The sequence below is a fragment of the Melanerpes formicivorus genome, unplaced genomic scaffold, assembly GCF_026170545.1.
Source record: "Melanerpes formicivorus ecotype bairdi unplaced genomic scaffold, bMelFor1.0.p_v2 SCAF_81, whole genome shotgun sequence".
NCBI lineage: Eukaryota > Metazoa > Chordata > Aves > Piciformes > Picidae > Melanerpes > Melanerpes formicivorus.
Genome location: NW_027142433.1, coordinates 178,428 through 198,021, shown reverse-complemented (window position 1 = coordinate 198,021; position 19,594 = coordinate 178,428). Strand labels below are relative to the sequence as shown.

Genomic DNA, 19,594 nt, shown 5'->3' with positions numbered 1-19,594 from the left:
GTTCTCGTCAAGCTATGAGCAGACACACAGAGAGATGTTAACGGACTTTCTTTGATCATTCCAGGTCTGGTGTGCTGGGACTGGCAGGATCTTCCTGAGCTGTCCATGTACAGTTTCTGTCGACACCCTTCAGCTCGTACATCCGGTTTGCTGACAGAGGGTGTGGGGTTTGTGGGGCCCGGCAGCGAGAGCTTTCCAAAGAGGAGCTCTTCAGGGCAGCTCCAAGGTTAGGTTTGGATTCTCCTGGAGTCGCACACAGAACGACTCTCACGATTCCAGTGGTCTAATTTCATAGCTGCATTTTCATCTCTCTGCCTAGGTGACAGGACGACCTCACTAATGGAGAGAGATAGCCTGAGCTCTGCAGGAACCTTGAACCCAAGCAGCCAGTGCCTTCTGTGAGTACAAGCTGTCCTTGCTCAACGTGGAAGTAGTTGAGAGCTGAAGCCAGACCACACCATAATTCCCTCAGCTTCCTCTTCTGCAGATTAAACAGTCCCAGTTCCCTCAGCCACTCCTCATAAGACTTGTTATCCAGACCCCTCACCAGCTTTGTGGCCCTTCTCTGGACTCACTCTCTCACAAGGGGTGTCCTGGGGAACACCACTTGTGCCCGGCCGGCCACCGGCTGGGTTTAACTCTGTTCCCCACCGCTCTTGGGGCCTGGCCATCCATCCTGTTCTGCTGTCCAGCAGTCCCTTTGAAAAAAAATCCATCTGAAAAAAGAAGTAGCAGAGAAGGAAAGCTGAAGCTGCAAAGACTGCAGTCCCCTCAGTTCTGGTTGTAGCCAGGTGGGGGTTGGTCTCTTCTCCCAGGCAAGCAGCACCAGAGCAAGAGGACACAGTCTCAAGCTGTGCCAGGGGAGGTTTAGGCTGGATGTTAGGAAGAAGGTCTTCATAGAATAGAATAGAGCAGGTTGAAAGAGAGATTGGCCTTTGGAATGTGCTGCTCAGTGAGGTGGTGCCCAGGGAGTCACCATCACTGGAAGTGTTTAGAAAGAGACTGGATGAGGCACTCAGTGCCATGGTTTAGTTGATTAGATGGTGTTGGAATGGAATGGTATGGAATGGAACGGAATAGAAAAGAATAGACCAGACCGAGTTGGAAGAGACCTTCAAGATCATCGTGTCCAACCTATCATCCAACACCACCTAATCAACTAAACCATGCAACCAAGCACCCTATCCAGTCTCCTCCTGAACACCTCCAAAGATGGTGACTCCACCACCTCCCTGGGCAGCCCATTCCAATGGGCCATCACTCTCTCTGTGCAGAACCTCTTCCTAACCTCTAGCCTAAACCTCCCCTGGTGCAGCCTGAGACTGTGTCCTCTTGCTGGGCCCGGTGATGATCAAAGTTCTTTTCCAACCTGCTTACTCCTGTTTGGGTTTATTCTCCTGTATGAATTGTCAGTTCAAAGCACTCGAGAGAAATGATGTGATGGCTGTGCTGCAAAGCATCAGACTGGGGACCGAAAGACAACCTCCTGTGGATCGATGTACCGGGATATTCCAGGAACCTCTGTGCTGCCATAGACCTGGACTTAAACTCATTCCAGATGCCGCGGTGTGTTCCACATGACAATCGCACTCGGCACGTGAAGAGTGGCCAAGAGACTTCCCTTGTTTCCTTTGTGGAAGGCTTTTGTTTGTCCCCCGGCCCCGGGGGCCGTGTTCCTCTCGGGCAGGCTGCGGACGAGGCTGCCCTCGGCAGCAGGCGTGCCGCAAGCGGAGCGGCGAAGCTGTGTTCCTGGCAGTTCTCTCTCCGCCTGGATCAGGACAAAGGTACCGGCCGACAAGGACTTGCACTGACACAGGGTCAGAGAGCTGAGAGCACCAAAGGGTTTAATTGGTGAGAGCAACAGACTTGGTTGCTGCCACCCGCTGCTAAGGGGTCTGAGTGGGCCCCAAATGGGGTTTGGAGGCAGGTAAAGGTTTCTTTTGGCGTGTGAAGGGGTTTTGTGGGCATCTAGAAGGGGTGTGGAGCCCCCTGAAAGGGTCTGGGATAGTGTCAGGGGGTTCTGGGCTGGTCCACCAGCGGGTCTGGGGACATTAGAAGCGTCTGGGGGTACCTAAAACGGAGCTGGGCGTATCAGATGGGGGGTTTGGGTGCCTCCAAAGGGGTTTTGTGGGCATCTAAGTTGGGGAATCTGTGGGGGTCCTGAAGGAGTTGGGGGGTTCTCAGTGAGGTTTTGGAGTCTCTGTGGAGTGCCTGCAGTCTCCTGGAGTGCCTGTGCTTGAAACCCCCCAGAGGCCGCGCAGAGTGGTGCTCACAGTAGCTCTGCAAGCCTGCCATGGGCTCAGGAGGCTGTGCAGCGGTTAAACCTTTTCTTTTGCTCAAGCACAATCTTTCTGAATTCTTTTCTTGGATTTTTTTTTTTCCCAGGGTGATGTGAAACTGTCTGATTTTGGGCTAAGCACAGCTGTTCAGAAGTCTCAGAGACCTGAGCTCTACAGGAACCTTGAACCCAAGCAGCCAGTGCCTTCTGTGAGTACAAGCTGTCCTTGTTCAACGTGGAAGTAGTTGAGAGCTGAAGCCAGACCACACCATAATTCCCTTAGCTTCCTCTTCTGCAGATTAAACAGTCCCAGTTCCTTCAGCCACTCCTCATAAGACTTGTTATCCAGACCCCTCACCAGCTTTGTGGCCCTTCTCTGGACTCACTCTCTCACAAGGGGTGTCCTGGGGAACACCACTTGTGCCCGGCCGGCCACCGGCTGGGTTTAACTCTGTTCCCCACCGCTCTTGGGGCCTGGCCATCCATCCTGTTCTGCTGTCCAGCAGTCCCTTTGAAAAAAAATCCATCTGAAAAAAGAAGTAGCAGAGAAGGAAAGCTGAAGCTGCAAAGACTGCAGTCCCCTCAGTTCTTGTGGTACCCTCTGTGAGATCCTAAGCCACCTGAACTGAGCCGGTCAGGCAGCCAAGCTAGTGCAGCAGTGTCTTCTGGAGAGTTGATAGGAGCCAGTTCTGTGGGGTTTGTTGAAGTGAGTGGCCAGTCGTTCTACATGAACAATTGTCTTAGTGCTAGCAAGCAGGAGGCTCTGAAGTGTGGTACTTTGAGAGCTCCATTCATACTTGCCCTTCAGGAGGAGCCAGCTCTTTCATTGAAGGATCTTCCTGAGCTGTCCAAGTACAATTTCTGTTGACACTTTTCAGCTCTTACATCCAGGTTGCTGACAGAGGATGTTGGGTTTGTGGGCCCTGGCAGCGACAGTTTTCCAAAGAGGAGCTCTAAGGCCAGCTGCAAGGTTAGGTTTGGATTCTCCAGGGGTGCCTGTGCTTGAAAGCCCCCCAGAGGCCGTGCAGAGTGGTGCTCGCAGTAGCTCTGTGCAAGTCTGCCATGGGCTCAGGAGGCCAGTATCTAGAGAGAGGGAGAGGGAAGGACAGTGACACTTCTAAGACAGTTTTAAAGAAATAATTATGAGAAGAGGCAAATTAATTCTGGGGACTCATGTGATATATCTGTTTAAGAGAAAAAAAAATGAAGGAGGTTTCTGACCATAACCAGGCTGACAAAGCACAGTAATGTGGTTTCCTATGGGATTCAACTCCTCCTGCATTGCACAGGACACTTCAACAGCTGTCCTGACAAGCTCTAAGTAATGAACTTAATCCACCCTGTGCAAGCAATGGGGCAAAAGATTACAAAATCCATGTATGCAATTGAGATGTGTTACGTTGGGACGCCCAGGATACACCTCATCGAGCTCTCCTAGTTTTTAGACGCAAGATGGAAGAAGGAAGGGGGAAGACAGAGCAGAAGGTCTATTTAAATATGAAACTCCTAGGCTGAAAGAAAAGAAAAACATTTTAAAGACCACTCAGTGAGACTCTGTCACCAGCATAGCTAATCACAGAATCACTGAGTGTTAGGGGTTGGAAGGGACCCCAAAATAGCATCCGGTCCTGTGGTACAATGGGCAAAGGAAAGAGGCCTGCAGGATCATCTGGCCTTTTGATAAGATAAGGGATACCTGCAGGACTGCCTGGTGCCCTGCCAAGATAAGGGATGCCACAGAACATGATGGATGTAGCTGAATTATCACGAAGTGTCACAAGGGCACTGTAGTCGTGTAATCGTGAGGGTCGTAAAACAAGCAGGGGGCTTATCCAAACAAGATGTGTGTGGCCTGCTGAAGTAGGATGTTAAAACTGCAAGAGGTGGGGTTGACATGTAATCTGTAACCAATAGTATGTTACCAAGTAGGCATAGTTATAGTAAACTGTATATAAGATGTGTCTGATGCTCAATAAAGTTGGATTCCGCTGATCACATTGGTCGTTGTAGCGGCCCCTTCTTGCAACAAATGGTGGAGAATGCGGGCAAGCTAATGAAGACAAAGGCTAGGATCTAAGAAGTTCTTTGGGACTTGGGAGATTCGGAGTAAGCCTGGAGGCAAGAAGAAGGCCGGCCCGGGATAGCAGTACCGGAGGCTGCAAGAAAAGGGAAGACAGCCTTGAAGCCGAAGACGCTGTAGAGCCGGGAACTGCTTAAACGAGGACTGTGCGCACAGGTATTAACGTTTAAATACGGATATGGATAGGCAGGCAGCGTATGAATTATTTAAATGCTTTTTAGAAAAGCGACAGTGTAAGTTAAATTTTTTAAAGAAAAGGGAGTTAGTACCCATGTTAGAATATGCAGAGGAGGAATTTCCTCCATCGCCTCACTCTTCTGAATTGCCGAAGGGTGAAGAAGTTGTGGAGACAAAGGAAGTGAAAAGGGAAGAGGTTAACGATGATTTAGGACAAAGAAACAGAGATTATTGGAGAAGGGTTGCAGAGCATTTACACGAGGAGGGAGATGAAGAAGGAGAATGGCGTAAGTTAGGAGATAAGCTTTTTGACAAACTGTGGGACTGGGTTACCATCAAGCTGCAAAAGCCGTGGCGAGAATGCATGAACTGTGTTAAAACCTATGAACTGGAACAGCGAATGGCTGCTGCAGTTAGAGCAACTTTGTCAGGACGAGATGCAGCGCCAGGTGTATCTGAGTTGCAGCTGAAAGATGTGTTTGAGAACTATCGACCGATCGACCGGGGCCGCCCCCGATACATCTTGCGGCGACCACACCGTTTACCAGTCGTCACCACTGCCGTTTGCACACAGCGGGGAAAAAGCCGAAAAAAGGCAGCTCAGTGTGTTCGACCCCTTTTATCAACACCTTCCTCTGACATCGCCAGCGGGTGCTCGGATTCGGAAGACAACAACGGCAGCGAGGAATTCAAACAGCGCCGACTTTGCTTTACGGCCCCTCTTAGAAAAAATGGAGCGCTTGGAGGCTCGCAATTACGGCTTTCTTATGGCCGCACTCCTCCCGCAAGCCCTGACGACCCCCGCGGATACCGACGGCTCCGACCAAGGCCGTACCGGCTGACGCACCACCGACACCGACAGCACCGACAGGAGCAGCGACCCAGCCGCGGCCACGGCAGCAGCCCCCGCCCCTTTCCCCCGCAGCGGCTTTAGCCGCACTACTCTGCTCTGATTTAAAGCAACAGTACTCATTTTGTCATTTCTGATTGTAATGTCTTTCAGAGATTTGTTATTTACGAGTTTTGTTAGGTTTTTCTAATAAGCATAATGAATAAGTAAGCATTTGGTATTTACAGGTACTTGGTACATAGTAATTGCAGTAAGGTGTAAGTACTTTGTAATGAGTTTATATTGTATGATTTTCTTTTGGTTCGAACCTTTTTTTTTAATTGTGTGCCTATAGGCTTTTCAAAGGAGCTCCATGTAATATAGTTAAGGACTGTGTAAACAGGTTTTAATTTTTGGAAAGTGTTTTTTAGTTAATGTAACAATTTCATTTCTTTATAGACACTGATTTGATGGATTAATTTTAACATAGTTTTTTAAGGTTTTAAGGATTTTTGGTATTAGCATAAGTTAAGGGTTTGTTATAGGTATATTATGGAATGAGATTTTTGGTCTTATTTTGTATTTGTAATAGTTTTTTTTTTAAGGATTATATATATATAATGGTATCAATAAGAGATTAGCATTATTAGGATGAGCAAAAAGGCTATTGGGCAAAGCAATGAAGCTCTTTTGCTCTTGCTGTTTGCCTGCAAGTTTTCTGTCTGTGAAGCTAGAGCCTGGCCAGATCTACCTTTACAGATTAAAGAAATCTTGCTACTATTAAACAATTTATGATTTTTGACTATCCTAGAGAAAATAAAAATGCAACATATCCCTAAAGCAGATTGTAAAACAGTGTTAAGGATTGCATTTACGTTTTAATCTTTGCAATGTGTTCAGGCATAATCAAGTATTTTTTGTTAATAAGAGGAGTGAAATGCAAAGATCGAAACTATTAAGATCTAAATTCCTTTTTACAATGTCTGTTATCTTTGACCAGGTATTATGCCAGCTTTGTTAAAACATTGTTATTAGTTCAACTTAAGCCTTGTACCTTGTTGGACAATAGACCACAAAAGATTTTAACTGATGTAAAAGGTCCCATTAAGATTAATGGACAACCGGTTGGAGCATGCTGTGACGCATGTTGAAATCAAGGCCATAACTAGCAAAAGGGTTTATGTCCTATATTATCGTTTTAATTGTGTTGTATGAATCTGTTAGATCACTTAGTCTCAATGCATAAGCATGTTCAAGAACTGGAATAGAGAGTAACACATTTGCAGATTGATAATAATGATTAGTTTAAAGAATTGTTTAATACTTAGGGCTGTATATCATAATTGTTCAATGATTGTATGATTAGAGAAAATGTTTATATGGATTTAAATGTTAACTCATCAGTTTGTTGTAATTTTAAATAGTTATAGGAAAAGTCAAAATCAATTATAGCACAAAATACATTTTAATGTTAGGTTATAAAAACAAAAGAGGGGAATTCAGGTATTATGTTATAAGAAAGAATAGTTAAAGCATACTATGTTCTCAAATTTTCATTTTATATGTGATTTAACAAAATTTAGAGAGGATGTAAGAATTATGGACGTTTTAGCTAGGAGAAACTTGAAATAAAAAGAAACAGCATTAGGCCAATGGTGAGCATTAATAGGACCCAGTACCTTTCCTTAGCAGAAACAAAACACCTTACGGGGTCCTTGACTCAAGCTTTAAAGAAAACGGGGGAAAAGAGGTCAGGAGAGTGTACAGACCTGAGTATTGGAATGGGTCTTTCCATCCTTACAACCACAACATACCATTTTTCAAACAATTTTTGAAGGTGCTCTCATTAAGACTGCACCTTTGCAAGATAAGATTTTAGGCTGGATGTCGCAGCAATCGTGGATTGGTATACCAAAATATAAGGAGTAACCAATTGTGGGTGCTCTGACAGTATTTACAGACGCAGGGAAGCGTTCCCGAAAAGCTGCAGTGACTTGGCAAGACAAGAGTATTAGCCAGAGGAGACATGTGATGTTAGAGGCAGAACCACAGGACTCACTTCAAACTTTGGAATTGTTGGCAGTGTTGTGGGAATTACAGCATTGGATGAGCCAACCTCTTAATAATAGTGTCAGATTCCATGTATGTTACAGGGGTTGTACAACGGATAGAGGATGCCCTGATTAAAGATGTAACAAATAAGATTATATGAGTTGATGTTGAGGTTACAACAAGCCATAAGATGTGGGTCAGCATCATATTGTATTTTGCATATTAGAAGTCATAAGTTTGATGTTGGCCTGGGAGAAGGAAACGTTCGAGCAGATAAATTGGTATCCTTATCTGTACCAGTCTCAGCCTCAGTAAAGGCCCGAGAAGCACATATGACCTTTCATCAAATACGAAAGGGTTGGCCAAGGAAGCATTGCGCTTTTTGTTTATCATCATTATTATTATTATTATTATTATTATAGCTGCACGAATAATATTTAGATGTGTAATGAAACAGTTTGATCATTTTACTGAATCTTTTCTAGTTGTTAAAGAAAACAGGGGAATTGTGGTACAATGGGCAAAGGAAAGAGGCCTGCAGGATCATCTGGCCTTTTGATAAGATAAGGGATACCTGCAGGACTGCCTGGTGCCCTGCCAAGATAAGGGATGCCACAGAACATGATGGATGTAGCTGAATTATCACGAAGTGTCACAAGGGCACTGTAGTCGTGTAATCGTGAGGGTCGTAAAACAAGCAGGGGGCTTATCCAAACAAGATGTGTGTGGCCTGCTGAAGTAGGATGTTAAAACTGCAAGAGGTGGGGTTGACATGTAATCTGTAACCAATAGTATGTTACCAAGTAGGCATAGTTATAGTAAACTGTATATAAGATGTGTCTGATGCTCAATAAAGTTGGATTCCGCTGATCACATTGGTCGTTGTAGCGGCCCCTTCTTGCAACACGGTCCAACCCCTGTGCCAGTGCAGGATCACCTGGGGCAGGTTTTGAATGTCTCCAGAGACTCCACTAACTCTCTGGGCAGCCTGCTCCAGGGCTCTGGCACACACAGTGAAAAGGTTTTCCCTTCTGTTCCTGTGGAACTTCCTCCTTTTATTCGTCGGACACAGCGAAGCCGCTGGGTCGTGTTGCTGCGGCAAGGTGACCCACCCTGTAGTTCAGGGCCTGGGTCTCTGCCTTCATGGCAGCCTGTTCCCTTGGCACCCTGTCAGCTTAACAGCCCTGTACTCGGGGTCTGTGTGACGAGTTGTGGAGCCCTCCATTCCCCCTTCTGTCCCCAGCAGCAGCCCAAGGTCCCTGTAAGCAGGGCTGGGGAGGCTGCTTTAGGCAGCTGACAGGAACCAACCTTGCCTGGCCCTTAGGGGGCTGAGGTCAGTCCCTGGGCTCCTGAAGAGGTGGTGTTGCGCTGCTGCCAGGAGGGCCGACCCGTAGGTGGGGCACGGGCCAGAGCCTGTGGCTCTCTGTGGGGCTTTTTGGGAGTGCTGCTGAGGCCTCACTCTGTCCTGTTGGCATCCTTTGTCAGGGTAGCCAGATCCTAGGCCTGATGTCTATCGTTAGCTCAATTGCAGAATTTCCTCGTCTGCTGTTCCTGTCCGTAAATTTTTGCCAGTGCTTCTGTAATAAAAAGGTTTTTATTTCTCCTGTAACTTGCAAGCTGGTGACCTCCTTAGGAGCACCACTGTGTTGTTCACAAAGTTCTTTGCTGTTGCAAAGCTGGGAGAAGTGTGAGGTTCAGCTGATGAAGTTTCTCTCTTTTAGAAGTGTCTGCTCAGCCGTCCTCTTCCTGGATCTCGGAGCTTTGTCTCTCCCTGTTTGCGGTGCCCCGACAAGGACTTGTGCCGACACATCCTCGGGAAGCTGAAACCACCAAAGGGTTTAATGGGTTTGAGACAAAATTCACCCAACTCATTCTGCGGTGGTGTACGGGAAAGAGTCGGTAGGGGAAGCCGCAGGACAGCCTGCAGCAAAGCTCAGGACTTGTTCCCTCGCCTCTTCCTTCTGCGCGTGTCCTCGTCGGCCGCCTGTAAGCGAGACGCTTCGCCAGCTGGCTTGTTTGAATTCAGTAAAGTTATGGCATGGAAGTTATCTGGTAGGAGTCGTTGCTAAACAGATGTAGTTGAAGCTTTGTATCTTCCGTTCTCTCTACTAGTTATTCTAATCTTGCCCTGTTGGTTTAGCCCATCAGTTTTCATGTTCTCTTCATCTATTAGTAGCAGAAGAAAGGGCCCCTTGATTCCAGTATTTCTTGCTGTAGTTCAGAGGTAGAGTTGGCTTTCCCTCTGACCTTTTATACTTGTACTTTGTGTTAAGTGGAACCCAAAACTGAATAGGATACTTTGTGTAAAGCTTGAGCAGCCCTTAACTTTCGAATTATTATACTGCATGCACTACTGCTTTGCAACATTCACAGGACTGTGGTGGTGTCAGACAGTTCACTTGCATTTAGCTCCTCAGGGGCCAGGCCTTCCTTTGGGCTGATAGTCTTGGCCAAAGCTGCAATGTTCAGTCCTTGCTGTGAAAGGCAGGAGGTGCTGGCTGGGCAGTTTGCTTTATTTTGTGCCTTTCTGGGGGCGAATCAAAGGGAGTGGGGGGATTGTGGGTGGGCTGGTTCTGCCACGTGGGGCAGGGGGCTGCTGCAGCAGAGGAGCAGGTGAGCGAGGGCTGGGGGCCCCCCCCTAAAGTGCTGAAAATTCTCCGAGGGCACCACACTATCTTTAAAAGTGTAAGTACTGGGGTGAGGCGAGGCGGAGGCAAACCTCTGGTTTGCAGCTGGAGAGGGAGGGCTTGGAGTGACTGGTGCGTAAGAAAGCTTTGGAAACGACCCCTGTCTGCCCTCTCTGCTTCTAAAAGGCTTTTAGCATTGGAAAATAAAACCCACGTGGGGGCCCGGCTGCTGCCCACGCCCAGGGAGGTGCTCAGTGCTGCCACCCGGTGTGTAACGGCCGGCAGTGCAGCCGTGCCGTGGCGTGTGTCGCCCCGGGGGAGCTCAATGCTGCCACCCGGTGTGTAACGGCCGGCAGTGCAGCCGTGCCGCGGCGTGTGCCGCCCCGGGGGAGCTAATTTCTGCAGCCTAACTGCGCTGAATGCTCGAAAATTCTTAGGGGGAGAGCGGAGAGCTTGACTCGAGCGTCGCTATGGATCCGGCGCCTGCGCCCTAGCCCGGATCTGCTTCCCAGTCGCTTCCAGTTCTCTGCCAGTCCTTTGGTGGGGGGAAACTGTTGGGACCGGGAGGGCACCGGGAGGAGGCCATTACTGTGTAGTTTGGTAATACCGACGGCTGCAGCTGGTGCTGAGCTAAACAGAATGATCACAGAAGGCTTTTGCTCTGAAGCCAGAGCTGCCTGCTGGCGGAACGAACGTTTTTCTGACAGCTCTTGGAGGAACATTTCTGTACAGGTGTTCCCCAGGGCTCCTCAGCTGCTCAGAACTCAACGTGTTGTCTTGGAGGGGAATAAAACCCAAAGGAAAGCTGAGAGTGAGGTGACAACGCAGGCAACGCCCCCCCCAGCGTGTCACCGCCCCCTCAGCGTGTCACCGCCCCCCTCCAGCGTGTCACCGCCTCCCCCAGCGTGTCACCGCCCCCCCAGCGTGTCACCGCCCCCCCCAGCGTGTCACCGCCCCCCCCAGCGTGTCACCGCCCCCCCCAGCGTGTCACCGCCCCCCCAGCGTGTCACCGCCCCCCCAGCGTGTCACCGCCCCCCCAGCGTGTCACCGCCCCCCCCTCCAGCGTGTCACCGCCCCCCCTCCAGCGTGTCACCGCCCCCCCTCCAGCGTGTCACCGCCCCCCTCCAGCGTGTCACCGCCCCCCCTCCAGCGTGTCACCGCCCCCCTCCAGCGTGTCACCGCCCCCCTCCAGCGTGTCACCGCCCCCCTCCAGCGTGTCACCGCCCCCCTCCAGCGTGTCACCGCCCCCCCTCCAGCGTGTCACCGCCCCCCTCCAGCGTGTCACCGCCCCCCTCCAGCGTGTCACCGCCCCCCTCCAGCGTGTCACCGCCCCCCTCCAGCGTGTCACCGCCCCCCTCCAGCGTGTCACCGCCCCCCTCCAGCGTGTCGCCGCCCCCCTCCAGCGTGTCACCGCCCCCCCTCCAGCGTGTCACCGCCCCCCTCCAGCGTGTCACCGCCTCCCCCAGCGTGGCACCGCCCCCCCCAGCGTGGCACCGCCCCCCCAGCGTGTCACCGCCCCTCGCAGCGTGTCACCGCCCCCCCCAGCGTGTCACCGCCCCCCCAGCGTGTCACCGCCCCCCCAGCGTGGCACCGCCCCCCCAGCGTGGCACCGCCCCCCCAGCGTGGCACCGCCCCCCCAGCGTGGCACCGCCCCCCCCAGCGTGGCACCGCCCCCGCCCAGCGTGTCACCGCCCCCCTTCAGCGTGTCACCGCCCCCCAGCCTGAACCCCACCCCCCAGCATGGCACCGCCCTGAACAACATGGCGCCAGATGCTTTCAGGGTTGTGGCTGGTAGAGGTTGCAGCTCTTCTGCTGTGTCCCAGGTCAGTGCCAGTCTCTGCTGCTTTGTGGGGTTTCTCTATAGCAGCCGCTGGAGGTGCGCGGGGCTTGGGGGGGTGGCCACCGGCGGGGCAGCGCGGGGCTTTTGGGGGGGGGGGGGGGGGGGGGCGTGTCCGGGCTTGACCGGTGGGGCTCTGCGGGGGTGGCGGCTGCTGCCTCAACCGTACCCAGAGGCCCCGTGGGAGCTCAATGCTGCCACCCTGTGTGTAATGGCCGGCAGTGCAGCCGTGCCGCGGCGTGTGCCGCCCCGGGGGAGCTCAATGCTGCCACCCGGTGTGTAATGGCCGGCAGTGCAGCCGTACCGCGGCGTATAGCGCCCCGTGGGAGCTCAGTGCTCAACCCTGTGTGTAAGGGCCGCAGTGCAGCCGTGCCGCGGCGTTTGCCGCCCCGTGGGAGCTAATTTCTGCAGCCTAACTGCGCCGAATGCTCGAAAATTCTTAAGGGAAGAGCGGAGAGCGGAGAGCTTGACTCGAGTGTCGCTATGGATCCGGCGCCTGCGCCCTAGCCCGGCTCTGCTGGCGCCACAGGGGCAGCGTCCCGGTGGTCGCTATGGATCCGGCGCCTGCGCCCTAGCCCGGCTCTGCTCGCGCCAGGGGGGCAGCGTCCCGGTGGTCGCTATGGAAAAAAAATCCATCTGAAAAAAGAAGTAGCAGAGAAGGAAAGCTGAAGCTGCAAAGATTGCAGTCCCCTCAGTTCTGGTTGTAGCCGGGTGGGGGTTGGTCTCTTCTCCCAGGCAAGCAGCACCAGAACAAGAGGACACAGTCTCAAGCTGTGCCAGGGGAGGTTTAGGCTGGATGTTAGGAAGAGGCTTACAGCTTGGCCAAAGACTCTTCCGATCCCTGTCTTCTGGTCGTGACCAGCAGCGTGCACGGGTGGCCAAGAAGGCCACTGGCAACCTGGCCAATATCAGGATCAGAGTGGCCAGCAGGAGCAGGGAGGTCATTCTGCCCCTGCACTTGGCACTGGTTAGGGCACACCTTGAGTCCCGTGTCCAGTTCTGGGCCCCTCCGTTTAAGCAAGACGTTGAGTTGCTGGAAGGTGTCCGGAGAAGGGCAACAAAGCTGGGGAGGGGTTTGGAGCACAGGCCTGTGAGGAGAGGCTGAGGGAGCTGGGGTTGCTTAGCCTGGAGAAGAGGAGGCTCAGGGGAGACCTTCTTGCTTTCTACGACTCCCTGAAGGGAGGTTGTAGCCAGGTGGGGGTTGGTCTCTTCTTCCAGGCAAGCAGCACCAGAACAAGAGGACACAGTCTCAAGCTGTGCCAGGGGAGGTTTAGGCTAGAGGTTAGGAAGAGGTTCTGCACAGAGAGAGTGATTGCCCATTGGAATGGGCTGCCCAGGGAGGTGGTGGAGTCACCATCTTTGGAGGTGTTCAGGAGGAGACTGGATAGGGTGCTTGGTTGCATGGTTTAGTTGATTAGGTGGTGTTGGATGATAGCTTGGACACGATGATCTTGAAGGTCTCTTCCAACCTGGTCCATTCCATCCCATTCCAATCAACTAAACCATGGCACTGAGTGCCTCATCCAGTCTCTTTCTAAACACTCCCAGTGATGGTGACTCCACCACCTCCCTGGGCAGCACATTCCAAAGGCCAATCTCTCTTTCAACCTGCTCTATTCTATTCTATGAAGACCTTCTTCCTAACATCCTGGTTTCATTGGTGAGAGCAACAGACTTGGTTGCTGCCACCCGCTGCTAAGGGGTCTGAGTGGCCCCCAAATGGGGTTTGGAGGCAGGTAAAGGTTTCTTTTGGCGTGTGAAGGGGTTTTGTGGGCATCTAGAAGGGGTGTGGAGCCCCCTGAAAGGGTCTGGGATAGTGTCAGGGGGTTCTGGGCTGGTCTACCAGCGGGTCTGGGGACATTAGAAGCGTCTGGGGGTACCTAAAATGGAGCTGGGCGTATGAGATGGGGGGTTTGGGTGCCTCCAAAGGGGTTTTGTGGGCATCTAAGTTGGGGAATCTGGGGGGGTCCTGAAGGAGTTGGGGGGTTCTCGTCAAGCTATGAGCAGACACACAGAGAGATGTTAACGGACTTTCTTTGATCATTCCAGGTCTGGTGTGCTGGGACTGGCAGGATCTTCCTGAGCTGTCCATGTACAGTTTCTGTCGACACCCTTCAGCTCGTACATCCGGTTTGCTGACAGAGGGTGTGGGGTTTGTGGGGCCCGGCAGCGAGAGCTTTCCAAAGAGGAGCTCTTCAGGGCAGCTCCAAGGTTAGGTTTGGATTCTCCTGGAGTCGCACACAGAACGACTCTCACGATTCCAGTGGTCTAATTTCATAGCTGCATTTTCATCTCTCTGCCTAGGTGACAGGACGACCTCACTAATGGAGAGAGATAGCCTGAGCTCTGCAGGAACCTTGAACCCAAGCAGCCAGTGCCTTCTGTGAGTACAAGCTGTCCTTGCTCAACGTGGAAGTAGTTGAGAGCTGAAGCCAGACCACACCATAATTCCCTCAGCTTCCTCTTCTGCAGATTAAACAGTCCCAGTTCCCTCAGCCACTCCTCATAAGACTTGTTATCCAGACCCCTCACCAGCTTTGTGGCCCTTCTCTGGACTCACTCTCTCACAAGGGGTGTCCTGGGGAACACCACTTGTGCCCGGCCGGCCACCGGCTGGGTTTAACTCTGTTCCCCACCGCTCTTGGGGCCTGGCCATCCATCCTGTTCTGCTGTCCAGCAGTCCCTTTGAAAAAAAATCCATCTGAAAAAAGAAGTAGCAGAGAAGGAAAGCTGAAGCTGCAAAGACTGCAGTCCCCTCAGTTCTGGTTGTAGCCAGGTGGGGGTTGGTCTCTTCTCCCAGGCAAGCAGCACCAGAGCAAGAGGACACAGTCTCAAGCTGTGCCAGGGGAGGTTTAGGCTGGATGTTAGGAAGAAGGTCTTCATAGAATAGAATAGAGCAGGTTGAAAGAGAGATTGGCCTTTGGAATGTGCTGCTCAGTGAGGTGGTGCCCAGGGAGTCACCATCACTGGAAGTGTTTAGAAAGAGACTGGATGAGGCACTCAGTGCCATGGTTTAGTTGATTAGATGGTGTTGGAATGGAATGGTATGGAATGGAACGGAATAGAAAAGAATAGACCAGACCGAGTTGGAAGAGACCTTCAAGATCATCGTGTCCAACCTATCATCCAACACCACCTAATCAACTAAACCATGCAACCAAGCACCCTATCCAGTCTCCTCCTGAACACCTCCAAAGATGGTGACTCCACCACCTCCCTGGGCAGCCCATTCCAATGGGCCATCACTCTCTCTGTGCAGAACCTCTTCCTAACCTCTAGCCTAAACCTCCCCTGGTGCAGCCTGAGACTGTGTCCTCTTGCTGGGCCCGGTGATGATCAAAGTTCTTTTCCAACCTGCTTACTCCTGTTTGGGTTTATTCTCCTGTATGAATTGTCAGTTCAAAGCACTCGAGAGAAATGATGTGATGGCTGTGCTGCAAAGCATCAGACTGGGGACCGAAAGACAACCTCCTGTGGATCGATGTACCGGGATATTCCAGGAACCTCTGTGCTGCCATAGACCTGGACTTAAACTCATTCCAGATGCCGCGGTGTGTTCCACATGACAATCGCACTCGGCACGTGAAGAGTGGCCAAGAGACTTCCCTTGTTTCCTTTGTGGAAGGCTTTTGTTTGTCCCCCGGCCCCGGGGGCCGTGTTCCTCTCGGGCAGGCTGCGGACGAGGCTGCCCTCGGCAGCAGGCGTGCCGCAAGCGGAGCGGCGAAGCTGTGTTCCTGGCAGTTCTCTCTCCGCCTGGATCAGGACAAAGGTACCGGCCGACAAGGACTTGCACTGACACAGGGTCAGAGAGCTGAGAGCACCAAAGGGTTTAATTGGTGAGAGCAACAGACTTGGTTGCTGCCACCCGCTGCTAAGGGGTCTGAGTGGGCCCCAAATGGGGTTTGGAGGCAGGTAAAGGTTTCTTTTGGCGTGTGAAGGGGTTTTGTGGGCATCTAGAAGGGGTGTGGAGCCCCCTGAAAGGGTCTGGGATAGTGTCAGGGGGTTCTGGGCTGGTCCACCAGCGGGTCTGGGGACATTAGAAGCGTCTGGGGGTACCTAAAACGGAGCTGGGCGTATCAGATGGGGGGTTTGGGTGCCTCCAAAGGGGTTTTGTGGGCATCTAAGTTGGGGAATCTGTGGGGGTCCTGAAGGAGTTGGGGGGTTCTCAGTGAGGTTTTGGAGTCTCTGTGGAGTGCCTGCAGTCTCCTGGAGTGCCTGTGCTTGAAACCCCCCAGAGGCCGCGCAGAGTGGTGCTCACAGTAGCTCTGCAAGCCTGCCATGGGCTCAGGAGGCTGTGCAGCGGTTAAACCTTTTCTTTTGCTCAAGCACAATCTTTCTGAATTCTTTTCTTGGATTTTTTTTTTTCCCAGGGTGATGTGAAACTGTCTGATTTTGGGCTAAGCACAGCTGTTCAGAAGTCTCAGAGACCTGAGCTCTACAGGAACCTTGAACCCAAGCAGCCAGTGCCTTCTGTGAGTACAAGCTGTCCTTGTTCAACGTGGAAGTAGTTGAGAGCTGAAGCCAGACCACACCATAATTCCCTTAGCTTCCTCTTCTGCAGATTAAACAGTCCCAGTTCCTTCAGCCACTCCTCATAAGACTTGTTATCCAGACCCCTCACCAGCTTTGTGGCCCTTCTCTGGACTCACTCTCTCACAAGGGGTGTCCTGGGGAACACCACTTGTGCCCGGCCGGCCACCGGCTGGGTTTAACTCTGTTCCCCACCGCTCTTGGGGCCTGGCCATCCATCCTGTTCTGCTGTCCAGCAGTCCCTTTGAAAAAAAATCCATCTGAAAAAAGAAGTAGCAGAGAAGGAAAGCTGAAGCTGCAAAGACTGCAGTCCCCTCAGTTCTTGTGGTACCCTCTGTGAGATCCTAAGCCACCTGAACTGAGCCGGTCAGGCAGCCAAGCTAGTGCAGCAGTGTCTTCTGGAGAGTTGATAGGAGCCAGTTCTGTGGGGTTTGTTGAAGTGAGTGGCCAGTCGTTCTACATGAACAATTGTCTTAGTGCTAGCAAGCAGGAGGCTCTGAAGTGTGGTACTTTGAGAGCTCCATTCATACTTGCCCTTCAGGAGGAGCCAGCTCTTTCATTGAAGGATCTTCCTGAGCTGTCCAAGTACAATTTCTGTTGACACTTTTCAGCTCTTACATCCAGGTTGCTGACAGAGGATGTTGGGTTTGTGGGCCCTGGCAGCGACAGTTTTCCAAAGAGGAGCTCTAAGGCCAGCTGCAAGGTTAGGTTTGGATTCTCCAGGGGTGCCTGTGCTTGAAAGCCCCCCAGAGGCCGTGCAGAGTGGTGCTCGCAGTAGCTCTGTGCAAGTCTGCCATGGGCTCAGGAGGCCAGTATCTAGAGAGAGGGAGAGGGAAGGACAGTGACACTTCTAAGACAGTTTTAAAGAAATAATTATGAGAAGAGGCAAATTAATTCTGGGGACTCATGTGATATATCTGTTTAAGAGAAAAAAAAATGAAGGAGGTTTCTGACCATAACCAGGCTGACAAAGCACAGTAATGTGGTTTCCTATGGGATTCAACTCCTCCTGCATTGCACAGGACACTTCAACAGCTGTCCTGACAAGCTCTAAGTAATGAACTTAATCCACCCTGTGCAAGCAATGGGGCAAAAGATTACAAAATCCATGTATGCAATTGAGATGTGTTACGTTGGGACGCCCAGGATACACCTCATCGAGCTCTCCTAGTTTTTAGACGCAAGATGGAAGAAGGAAGGGGGAAGACAGAGCAGAAGGTCTATTTAAATATGAAACTCCTAGGCTGAAAGAAAAGAAAAACATTTTAAAGACCACTCAGTGAGACTCTGTCACCAGCATAGCTAATCACAGAATCACTGAGTGTTAGGGGTTGGAAGGGACCCCAAAATAGCATCCGGTCCAACCCCTGTGCCAGTGCAGGATCACCTGGGGCAGGTTTTGAATGTCTCCAGAGACTCCACTAACTCTCTGGGCAGCCTGCTCCAGGGCTCTGGCACACACAGTGAAAAGGTTTTCCCTTCTGTTCCTGTGGAACTTCCTCCTTTTATTCGTCGGACACAGCGAAGCCGCTGGGTCGTGTTGCTGCGGCAAGGTGACCCACCCTGTAGTTCAGGGCCTGGGTCTCTGCCTTCATGGCAGCCTGTTCCCTTGGCACCCTGTCAGCTTAACAGCCCTGTACTCGGGGTCTGTGTGACGAGTTGTGGAGCCCTCCATTCCCCCTTCTGTCCCCAGCAGCAGCCCAAGGTCCCTGTAAGCAGGGCTGGGGAGGCTGCTTTAGGCAGCTGACAGGAACCAACCTTGCCTGGCCCTTAGGGGGCTGAGGTCAGTCCCTGGGCTCCTGAAGAGGTGGTGTTGCGCTGCTGCCAGGAGGGCCGACCCGTAGGTGGGGCACGGGCCAGAGCCTGTGGCTCTCTGTGGGGCTTTTTGGGAGTGCTGCTGAGGCCTCACTCTGTCCTGTTGGCATCCTTTGTCAGGGTAGCCAGATCCTAGGCCTGATGTCTATCGTTAGCTCAATTGCAGAATTTCCTCGTCTGCTGTTCCTGTCCGTAAATTTTTGCCAGTGCTTCTGTAATAAAAAGGTTTTTATTTCTCCTGTAACTTGCAAGCTGGTGACCTCCTTAGGAGCACCACTGTGTTGTTCACAAAGTTCTTTGCTGTTGCAAAGCTGGGAGAAGTGTGAGGTTCAGCTGATGAAGTTTCTCTCTTTTAGAAGTGTCTGCTCAGCCGTCCTCTTCCTGGATCTCGGAGCTTTGTCTCTCCCTGTTTGCGGTGCCCCGACAAGGACTTGTGCCGACACATCCTCGGGAAGCTGAAACCACCAAAGGGTTTAATGGGTTTGAGACAAAATTCACCCAACTCATTCTGCGGTGGTGTACGGGAAAGAGTCGGTAGGGGAAGCCGCAGGACAGCCTGCAGCAAAGCTCAGGACTTGTTCCCTCGCCTCTTCCTTCTGCGCGTGTCCTCGTCGGCCGCCTGTAAGCGAGACGCTTCGCCAGCTGGCTTGTTTGAATTCAGTAAAGTTATGGCATGGAAGTTATCTGGTAGGAGTCGTTGCTAAACAGATGTAGTTGAAGCTTTGTATCTTCCGTTCTCTCTACTAGTTATTCTAATCTTGCCCTGTTGGTTTAGCCCATCAGTTTTCATGTTCTCTTCATCTATTAGTAGCAGAAGAAAGGGCCCCTTGATTCCAGTATTTCTTGCTGTAGTTCAGAGGTAGAGTTGGCTTTCCCTCTGACCTTTTATACTTGTACTTTGTGTTAAGTGGAACCCAAAACTGAATAGGATACTTTGTGTAAAGCTTGAGCAGCCCTTAACTTTCGAATTATTATACTGCATGCACTACTGCTTTGCAACATTCACAGGACTGTGGTGGTGTCAGACAGTTCACTTGCATTTAGCTCCTCAGGGGCCAGGCCTTCCTTTGGGCTGATAGTCTTGGCCAAAGCTGCAATGTTCAGTCCTTGCTGTGAAAGGCAGGAGGTGCTGGCTGGGCAGTTTGCTTTATTTTGTGCCTTTCTGGGGGCGAATCAAAGGGAGTGGGGGGATTGTGGGTGGGCTGGTTCTGCCACGTGGGGCAGGGGGCTGCTGCAGCAGAGGAGCAGGTGAGCGAGGGCTGGGGGCCCCCCCCTAAAGTGCTGAAAATTCTCCGAGGGCACCACACTATCTTTAAAAGTGTAAGTACTGGGGTGAGGCGAGGCGGAGGCAAACCTCTGGTTTGCAGCT

At 51.6% G+C, this 19,594-nt stretch overlaps 2 long non-coding RNA genes across 2 annotated transcripts; both read left to right on the top strand.

Annotated features, from left to right (window-relative positions):
• LOC137454509 (uncharacterized) lies at nt 1–9,795 on the top strand. Its single transcript, XR_010990619.1, has 5 exons — nt 1–226; nt 320–398; nt 1,414–1,784; nt 2,386–2,487; nt 9,138–9,795. It is a non-coding gene; the product is annotated as an uncharacterized lncRNA (long non-coding RNA).
• Nucleotides 9,796–13,865: 4,070 nt separating this feature from the next.
• LOC137454511 (uncharacterized) lies at nt 13,866–19,239 on the top strand. The gene is made up of 5 exons (XR_010990621.1): nt 13,866–14,091; nt 14,185–14,263; nt 15,279–15,649; nt 16,251–16,352; nt 18,582–19,239. It is a non-coding gene; the product is annotated as an uncharacterized lncRNA (long non-coding RNA).
• Nucleotides 19,240–19,594: the final 355 nt, after the last annotated feature.